At 34.3% G+C, this 9880-nt stretch overlaps 2 long non-coding RNA genes across 2 annotated transcripts; both read left to right on the top strand.

Annotated features, from left to right (window-relative positions):
• Nucleotides 1–923: 923 nt before the first annotated feature.
• On the top strand, nt 924–2737 carry LOC134728841 (uncharacterized). Its single transcript, XR_010109697.1, has 3 exons — nt 924–1099; nt 1474–1580; nt 2611–2737. It is a non-coding gene; the product is annotated as an uncharacterized LOC134728841 (long non-coding RNA).
• Nucleotides 2738–5366: 2629 nt separating this feature from the next.
• Nucleotides 5367–9566, top strand: LOC134728840 (uncharacterized). The gene is made up of 3 exons (XR_010109696.1): nt 5367–5408; nt 7228–7419; nt 7934–9566. It is a non-coding gene; the product is annotated as an uncharacterized LOC134728840 (long non-coding RNA).
• The last annotated feature ends 314 nt before the right edge of the window (nt 9567–9880 follow it).

Genomic DNA, 9880 nt, shown 5'->3' with positions numbered 1-9880 from the left:
AGATGAAGTAATGCAATAGCCAGCTGAGGAGGAAAGGATGCCAAGTAGCTGTGATACAACAGCATGAAGCAAAGTGACTTCATTAATACTCTGCAAAGTACCAGAATGCTGCACAAGACAACACTTCGTTTCCAAACCAAACACAACCAGAGTTTACCACTATTGATTTTAAGTAGCAGCTGCCAAATTGCTAGAAAGCAGATACTTGAGCAGTTGTTGAGATATGCAAATGCAAATAAGCATTGTCACAAATATATCTGTATCACAGCGAGTATGGCTTTTGGTTTAGTTAGTTACACAATGATTGTGATATTTAGCCATCAGAGTAATTGAACTTTATAAAGTAATCAGCAGTAGCAAACAGGTATATAAATAGCAGTTACTTAGATGATAGTCAAATCACAATTAAAAAATATATAAAGAACTTTATTACTGTGCTTTTATTTCCTAATTTTAAAAACATTTTAATCTATTCCAACAATAATTTACTTTAAAATGATAATCTTTGTCACAAGAATATTTATTCTATGAATATTTACTCAGCATCTTCATGTTAGGTGTTTATGATGCAAAAAACAAAAATTTTCCTACAGTTATTTCTGTGTTGCTGATGTTAAAAGAATTCATAGAATAAACAGCTTAGGGAAAAATGATAAATGTGTAATCACACAACTCCTTAGCATTGTTAAATATGTATCTGAAGAGACCATATTATATTATTCAACTCCCTCAAATTTAACAATCTAAAATAGTGATATATTTTGGCTGGTGAAAATTTTAGACTTCACATTCTACTGTGGATTATCAATTTCAAAGAATTACATTGCCAAGAATATGCTACAAATAATGTTCATGTTATACTGAACCTAATCTAGTTTTGCCTCCACAAGTTAAGAAGATACTTCCAATCCTTTGTCAGCAAAAGCATCCATTTTAATTGAGCATTCTGTTCCATTTACTGTATATTTAAGTTGTTGTTATTACATAGCAGGAACTGTACTAGGAGAAGGAGCCAGAAAGGTGGTGACATACTTTTCCTTTCATGGGGAAACAGTCTAATGGAGAGAAGGACAAGTAAGAAACCACAAAGTGTATTTTGGTAAGTGTTTTGAGAGGAGCTCTAGAGGCTCAAAGGAGGGGTTGTTGGTTGGGTCCCCTGAGAAAGCAGGCCTTGAAATAAGGACTTGAATAGAATTAGTTTATTTTGGAAATGATTACAGGGAACACTAGTAGGGAGCGAGGAAGCAAGACAGGAAAGAGATAGAGTCAATTAAAGGTGCGTTGTCCAGCAAGTTCCCACCTGGCTGGCTGAAGCCTAATCCAACTGGGGAAGTTTGGGAAATGGTGTAAGACACAGTCTCAAATTTATCACACCTAAGGGAGAGGGATTTGGAGTATTTATAACTGCCAGCAGTCCTTGGTTGCAGTCTATTCAGAAAGGTATTAATTCTCTTATGCTTATGATTTGCAAAGGAAAAGAAAGTCCTCAGACCAAAACAATAACAGCAACAACCAAAAACTGTTTTCATTTGGAAGGAGGACCAAAAGGAAGGAATAAGGGTCAGGCACTGACTCTACAGGTACTCACTGATCTCTTTGTTATGACTATGGAGTTTTCTTTACTTTATTCCCACATTTTTTCACTGCACTGGGACCTGCATTTTTTTTTCTGTTTTGTCATTTGTCACGTTTGACTTTCTACTTTTCCTTAGTTAGGTCGTGAGACCAATCACAGAAATTACTTATTTATACATTTTCAAAATGTCTTTTCCTCTCCTACCCTTCTTCATGCTATTTCAAAAATTACACCACTGGATAAATTTAAATGTTCTTCCTGTTTTGCATCTAAACCCAGCAGTGAACTATCACTAGAGAAAAACACCTGACTTCAGTGAACACCTGGTCTCAGATAAATTCATGACCACAGACCTCAAGTAGGTGCTGAGCACAGCCCCGCCATCCTCTTGCTACCCCCATCCTCCACTCCCAAACTTGACTATTTCATAATGGCTCCATGGTCAAAGTTTGATAACCATGCCTCAGCTGATAGTCTTGCCTCCTATTTCACTGAGGAAATGGATGCTGTCATAAAACAAAATACTTCATTTTATCACTAACAATTCTACCTAATTATCATTATCTATGCCCATGAACTCCATTTTCCACCTGTTACAACTGATGAACTTTATTGCTATGGCCAAAACTTCCAATGATACACTGGATCTCATCCCTTTTTTTGTCAACTCAAGAACTTTATTCCTACAGTTATCCATCTTTCCTAAAACATATATCTCTATATCTGTAGGATTAGTTTCATCAGCATTTGAACATACTCTAGGAAGTACCACAGTAATGTGAGCTTTAGTAATTAAATACCAAACTAAATAGTATTTCTAAGCCTCAGTTACTTCATCTATCATAAAGAATAATAAAATCTACCTTTTCGGATTATTGTTAGCATTAAATAAAATGAAGCATAAAAAGCTCCCAAAATATATGACATTGGTTAATAATTTATTATTAATATTCTATTACATAGCTAAATATAACAAAGCTAAAATATTGTCTTCTCTCAAGCATATCTTGATTTGTACATTCATTCTGGAACAGATACTCAGACTCAAAGCTCACTGGAGAGCAGAATGAGTATTCCAAAAATGGCCATCATATGTCTGGACCCATATTCTCTTCTAGAACATTGCCCCTACTCCGTTAAGAAGTTGAGTGTATGTACTTCTCTCTGAACCTGGGTAGGTCCTTATGACTTTTTGACTTTTTCAACTGATATGGTATGGCAGAAGCAAAGCTGTGTACATCTAAGGCTAGGCATTAAAAGGGGATAGTGCATCCGCCTGGTGCTAGTGCTCTCTCGCTCTCTCTCTTTTCTCCCTCTCTCTGTCTCTTTCTCTCCTTCTCTTAAAATGATCACCCTTGGAAATGAGCCAAGTAACCCAGGCTACTTGGACCAGCCCATGTTGAAAGAAACTGAAGTTCCCACTCTGTAGTCATGGCTATGCTTTACAGCTGACAGAGCACCACCTTGCCTGCTGTGTGAGTGAGCCATCTTAGAAGCAGATCCTCCAGTGTTCAGATGACTCACATCATCTGGTGTTGTATAGATATGGCTTTTACATAATGACACAAACTCAATATTTTTAAAACATTTATTCATGGAGTAACACTGCCAACTTGGACTGTGAGAGCAGAGACATTAAAAAATGAAAAGGGGTCTTTAGACTCCAAATTTATACAAGCAGGAAGCAGACTGAGAAAACTACTTCATCAAACACATGTTACATATTATGGAAGAGGAAGGATAATTCAGAAGCAGAACCAAGAATTTAAAGACCAGACCCAAGAGCCATGGAGCTGACATGACAAAGTGCCACAGACTGGGTGACTTAAACAACAGAACTTGATTTTCTCACAGTTTTGGAGGCTAGAAGTCTGAAGTCAAAGTGTCAGAAGGGTTCATTTTTCCTATGGCTTGACTTCTTGGCTTATAGATTGCTGTCTTCTCCTTACGTCTTCCCAGTGGTCTTTCCTCTGTGTGTGTCTGTGCTTAATTTCTTCTTCTTAAAAGAATGCCAGTCATATTAGACAACAGCTACCCATACAACCTCATTTTAATTAACTCTTTAAACATCCTACTCCTGATGAAGAGTAAACTGAGGCTCAATAAAACCTTAAAGAGTTTATTTGAGCAAGCAACAATTCATGAGTTGGGTAGCTCCAAACCAGAAGTGGTTTAAGAGCTCCAATGAGGAAATGCAAGGAGGAGGCTTTTATAGGATGAATACAGAGGGAAGCAAAGAAAATATTTGATTGAGTACAATTATACAATTGCCTTCTTTGGCCTATCCCATTGGAAAGTCTCTAGTTTTACAATTATAAGTTTATTGGCTACTTCTGATTGGTTGAGCTTAAGCTCTGCTTTTCTTTAATATAGGCATTTACAAGAAGTAGCTCAAGTTAAGTTTCACTGATGTTCGCAAATCAAGCAAGGTTCAAGTCATTTATGAGGCCTCACTGGTTTCATCTTCTCAGAGATTTTTTAGGCCTTGTCTCCATTTTAAGGTATTTTAACACTCCAAATACAGTCATATTCTAAGGTACTTGGGATTGGGATTTCAGCATATAAATTTGTGGGGACACAATCCAACCCATAACACCACTGCTTTGGGATTTCTTCTTACATGATAATAGATAATCCAAACATCCCCTGTTTCCTGATAATATCCTAAATTGTTTACACAGCACTTCTGGAAGTGTCTTTTCTCATTCACTTTTGAACCATTTAAGGACTAGGACTTCATTTTGTATTTCTGTAGTCTTCATGCATAGCACAAATTTCACAATCAAAGCAGCCCTGGCACACAATAGGTCTTCAATAAATGTTTGATGATTAAATTCCTCCAAGGCCGCATCATGCTCTCTAAATGTTTTTTCAATGTGCATCTCTTAGAATGGTCTACTGTCATCTATTCTGTGATGGAAGAGGCAGTGTCACTTTTTTTGGCTAATAATTGTCAACTCAGCATTCAAAGCCCTCCAATTTGACTCCAGTCTATCTTTCTTGCCTCATTTTCCACTTCCCCTTACCACTTGCACTACACTTCAACCCGTCTTGGCCATAAGCTCTTTCTTCATCATGTTCCATATTTTCTCCATTGTTGGCTATGAATAAGTGGGCAAATGTGCAGAGGCCTACTTCCTTTTGGATATTTTTCTTGATTCCTCCTAACCATCTAAGATAATTGTTGTTTCTGGTAAACGCTTTTACACCATTTTGTACTTTGGCACTCACCTTATTCTATCATGTAATTCATTCATATGTAAACTCCTTCTACCTTTGTTCTCAGATTGTAAGCTGCTGTAAGGAGTGCTTCATGTTCATATTTACACTCCCTGAAGTCCTCAGAAGAACATTTGTAGCTTAGTAGATCCTCAAGTATATGTTAAACTGCCTTAAATTGATTAAAAACTAACTTAAGTCCTCTCCCCTTATGGATATTAAGTATATTGACTTTAAAGGGTTTTCTTGCTGCTACAAGTCATAACAGTAAATAGATGTAGAGAGAAATGTTTACAAGGACTATAATTAAGCAAAATAGGCTTTCTCTGACTTTTGCAAGCAAACTAATTTGTGTGTATATCATTTAGAATTGATTAAAATTTTAAATTTAATATCTGAAATTATTTGATTATTTTGGTTCTTGTGTTATAGTTATTTCTTCTGATATCTGATCTGCTATGATGATGTAGGTTAATCTCTTCCAACTTTATTTACAAAACTTGTTTTCAATTGCTGTACCACTCATTTCCTCAAAGGTTGCCTCTCATATCTCCTCATCATATATACCTCTTCAAATTCAATCGAGATTTCAATTCTCACTTCTCCCCAACCTGTGAGTACCACTTTGTTGCACTGTAAAAATGCATAAGAACTCCTTCACATTATTTGAATTTTTCAATATATTATGTATTCTCAGAAAAAGCACTACATTGACACCCATAGTGTTGAACTACATAATTTTAAAAAGAGCTGATTTGAGTACAAAATAATTATTTAACTGACTACTTAATATCTAAGTATATCTTTCACTTAAAACAACTGATGGAATTTCTTTGACCAACACCAACATCTCATGTGACTTAGTAAAAACATTTGTATATTTAGATACTGGCCACAGAAAAATGGCTTGGAGATTTCTCAGCAAAACTATTCTGTTTCAGAAATGTTTTGTTTCATATTTTATTAGTATATAATTATAATACTCTAACTGTCAGTTACAAAAATTAAATGAATAGTTGTGTTTTTGAATATTTACTCTACCACCTCTTGGTGTTCTGCTCAATAATGTACAGTGTGACTAAGTATAGTAACTCTATGAGTGACTATACAGAATTTCATACCCTTCTCAAAGAGTGGTTAAAATACTTGGAGAACATCTCCATTCTTTAATAGATGTTAGAAAAAATCACTTTAAAAAGTCCTTTAGATTTAATAATTTAAAAAACGGGAACTCCTTTTTAGCAAAAATTTGATTATAAGGGTTTTTTAAGTTTCCACTATTATTGAATGTCAGTTAATTCTTAATTCATTCTTCTGTATCTTCTGAAAAATGTGGCAGTGAAAAAAATTTCAATCAACCAGAATTACATGTCTACCAACCCAAGAATCATTAAGTTAATTAACCTTTAAATTCAAGAATCAACTAAAAGGAAATGTTCATTGAAATCAGTTTTTAAACAAAATTAAAAGTAAGATTCCAAGCCAATATTTTTTGGTTAAAGTTTTTAGCTTTCAAATTCAGATGATAAAGCAAACTAAATGAATAAACTATGTCTTTCAGTAGCTATAACCTTAGTTCATATAGTAGGAAATTATTGTCATGCTACATGATCAAGTCAACTAAAGTGCCTAGGAACATAGGAGTTATTTAGTCAGTCCAATCTAGACCGTTTTGTTAAGTTCCAGAAAGTATAGAATTTACTTAATTGGCACCCTGATAAATGGTTCTCCAATCTAATTGGTATAATTACCAAAAGGCAGGTACAGTGTAATGTATTTAAATGACTCAAATCAATAGGTTCATGGAATATCTTTTTCATTTAAAGAGAGTTATTAACTTATTCAATGTAGTCTACTACATATCAATATCTAGCTCCAAATATATTCTAGTATACCTTGTCTCCAGATCTATGGTTAAGAAAGAGATTATAAGTGCTTTCTATGGTTTTCATCTATCTGGAACAAAATTGAAAACTTAGCAAAGGGAGATTCTTTTCAACTAAAATTTATCAGAGCTGCACTGAATATACTTTCTTGTTTACCAAGAACTGTGTGATGATACTTAAATAAATGATTATTTCCATCGCCTATCAAAATGTTCAAAGCCTTGATTTTCATCTGTCCTATTATAGTCCATCTATTGTCTTCTCTGATGCACAGTATCATGAAGAAAAAGTTAAGAATTATTATGAAGGAAGTGTCTTTCCTTCCCTTCAGCAGGAAAGATGAATGTTTTACTCATGAAAGTTATGAGGTAGAAAAATAGCTATACCATTTTGTTTTTCACTTTTGATATGATATAAATTTCAGTGGAGACCTTAGAGATTCATAAGAAAGAAAATGAAAAACAAAGTCCTCAAAAATACTTTTTTTTTGTCAGAAGAGCATCATTATTTTTAAGTTTCTCACAAACTTGTTTGTTCTGTCTCCAGTACTTTGATCTCCTGGTAATTTTAGAGTAATTGAGAATATTTTCTAACATACGTGTCAACATAATGAAGGAGCTGGGACCTAAATGAAGAAGTGACAGAATTTACAGTGGCTTTGAATGCTGGTTCCTGAATGGATTTGCTTGACTGCAATTCAATCTTTTTTGTGGCTCAAGGCTCACTCACCTCTAAAAGGTACTTTGTTTGTCAGAATCGATTTAAATCAATTTCTGTGGAAATTAAAATTAAATATGGTATCCCTAAGATTCTTGCATTTATTTCAATTCTTAAATTATTGATTTATACATGATTTTTATGCCCCTATCATTATATGAACATTTATATAATTAGTGCTGATAACCAATATGCAATTTCATTTCTTTCTCTGAGATAGCTTTCATTACATTTACTTTTCACATCAGAATCTGGCATTCCAGTCTTCTTGAAGCTTAATTCTTTTATTGAAATTTAGTTACAGGTATCCTATGATATTCTCTCCCTGGAAGTTGGTATTATAAGCTTGTTATTGTTTGTTTAAAGTTGGCTATAGAAGGATATTCTTCCCCAGTTTGTCTTTAGAGGTTAGAGCTTATCAATTTTTTTTTTTATTAAGAAATTTGGGGAGGTTGTTTCACTTGTGATCGTCAAAAGTTCTGAGTTTCTTTTGTTGTTGTTTTTGTTTTTGTTTGTTTGTTTGTTTTTGAGACAGTCTCGTTCTGTTGACCAGGCTGGAGTGCAGTGGCACGATCTCGGCTCACTGTAACCTCCACCTCCCGGGCTCAAGCAATTCTCCTCCCTCAGCCTCCTGAGTAGCTGGGATTCCAGGTGTGTGCAAGTTCTGAGTTCTTTAAAGCTTTTTAAAAAGGCTTTTCTAAATGTTTTTCTCTTAGGAGATTTAGAAATTTTATTTATATTTCATTGCATTGCAATTACATCTGTGTCCTGAAACATTGGTTATTCTTCCGGGTTTTGATGGTTACTAGATGAGTGTGTGTGTGTGTGTGTGTGTGTGTGTGTGTGTGTTATGAACAATGCTAGATTATTGGGGAAAATCAGAATAATTTGAATGCCATCACACTATCCACAGGAAAGGCATATTTGTTTATACAAAATTGTCACAAAGAGAAACGAGAAAATCTTTTGTGATCATGCAGGACCAGAAAGTGATAAAAATATATGGTTCTGTAGAAATAAATGTTTAGCTGGAAAGAAATTGGCAGTTTTCTTCTTTGTATTTGCTACCAAATTTCTTCAACCTTAAAGTTTTACAAAATTGTTGATACACAGGAAGAAATGAGAAAAGAGAATATAGGAGAATTTATTTTAGCCAGTGAGAAATTTTAGAATTTGGTGGATATAATGTATAATATAACTATAAATTCAAAACTGTACTTGTCTGTGATATCATTAGTAGAATCTTTTAGAAATCAGGATTTTAAAAATATTAATATTTGTAAAATTAACATTGACACTTAATACAAAACATACATTACCTTGTTATGTTGCTGCATATCCAGAGTGTAAACTAATGATGAAAATGATAATAATGATCACAATCATGCTAACAGAAAATAACATTTGTTGGGTTCTTACTCTTTAACATATTACCTACCGTTTCTCATTGAGTTTTGTGGAGATAGTATGCTCAATGATTTTACTAGATAAGAAAACATTACATCACATATCTCATACAATTTCTTACTGTTAAAATTAAGTATGATGACTAAAGTAATTATAAAATTCTGTTCTCAAATGCACATTATTCACACACACAATATTTCTTTTTTTTCTTTGTTTTTGTTTTGAGACAGAGTCTTGCTCTGTCTCCCAGGCTGGAGTGCAGTGGCCTGATCTCAGCTCACAACAACCTCCGCCTCCTGGGTTCAAGCGATTCTCCTGCCTCAGCCTCCCGAGTAGCTGGGACTACAGGCGTCTGCCACCATGCCCGGCTAATTTTTGTATTTTTAGTAGAGACAGGGTTTCACCATATTGGCCAGGCTGGTCTCGAACTCCTGACCTTGTGATCTGCCCACCTTGGCCTCCCAAAGTGCTGGGATTACAGGCATGAGCCACCGCACCCAGCCCACACAATATTTCTTAAAATGTTATGGATTTATATTTTATCTTTTTAAATCCACCATTAATGTAAATGTATTCACCAGACCCTTAGGGTTTCAGCAAAGAACGTGAACTTTTCTCAATTCATTTGTTTATTCACTGGTAATATTTCATATTGAAATTGAGAAGACGAGAGAATTATGATAAAAGTCGCTTTTGTCCAGTCAATGCTATTAAGCGAGTTAACCATAGACATTCTCTCAAATCAGCTAATAGAATTGTATTTTCAGTGGATATTTTTAACTGCATTAAATACAAAAGATATAAACTAAATTATTCATCCTAATTATACAAAAAAGATGATAAACTTAAGCAATATGACTATCTGTATAATTCACTCAGAAATTAAGATTTTCAAATCACCAACAGTTTATATCAAAACAAAAGGTATAAATAAAAGGCCTCTAACGGTATCAACTACCTCCTAAATTTCAATAACAGAATCTTTTATGAAATTTAAATTAATATGGCATTATTGAATATACATGAAGCAGAATAATCCTTAAATATATTTGTGCCAATCTGGTTTTGGAGAAAG

This window comes from Pan paniscus, chromosome 1, assembly GCF_029289425.2.
Source record: "Pan paniscus chromosome 1, NHGRI_mPanPan1-v2.0_pri, whole genome shotgun sequence".
Lineage (NCBI taxonomy): Eukaryota > Metazoa > Chordata > Mammalia > Primates > Hominidae > Pan > Pan paniscus.
Note: the sequence above shows the minus strand (reverse complement) of the source record. Positions and strands in the feature narration are given on the sequence as shown.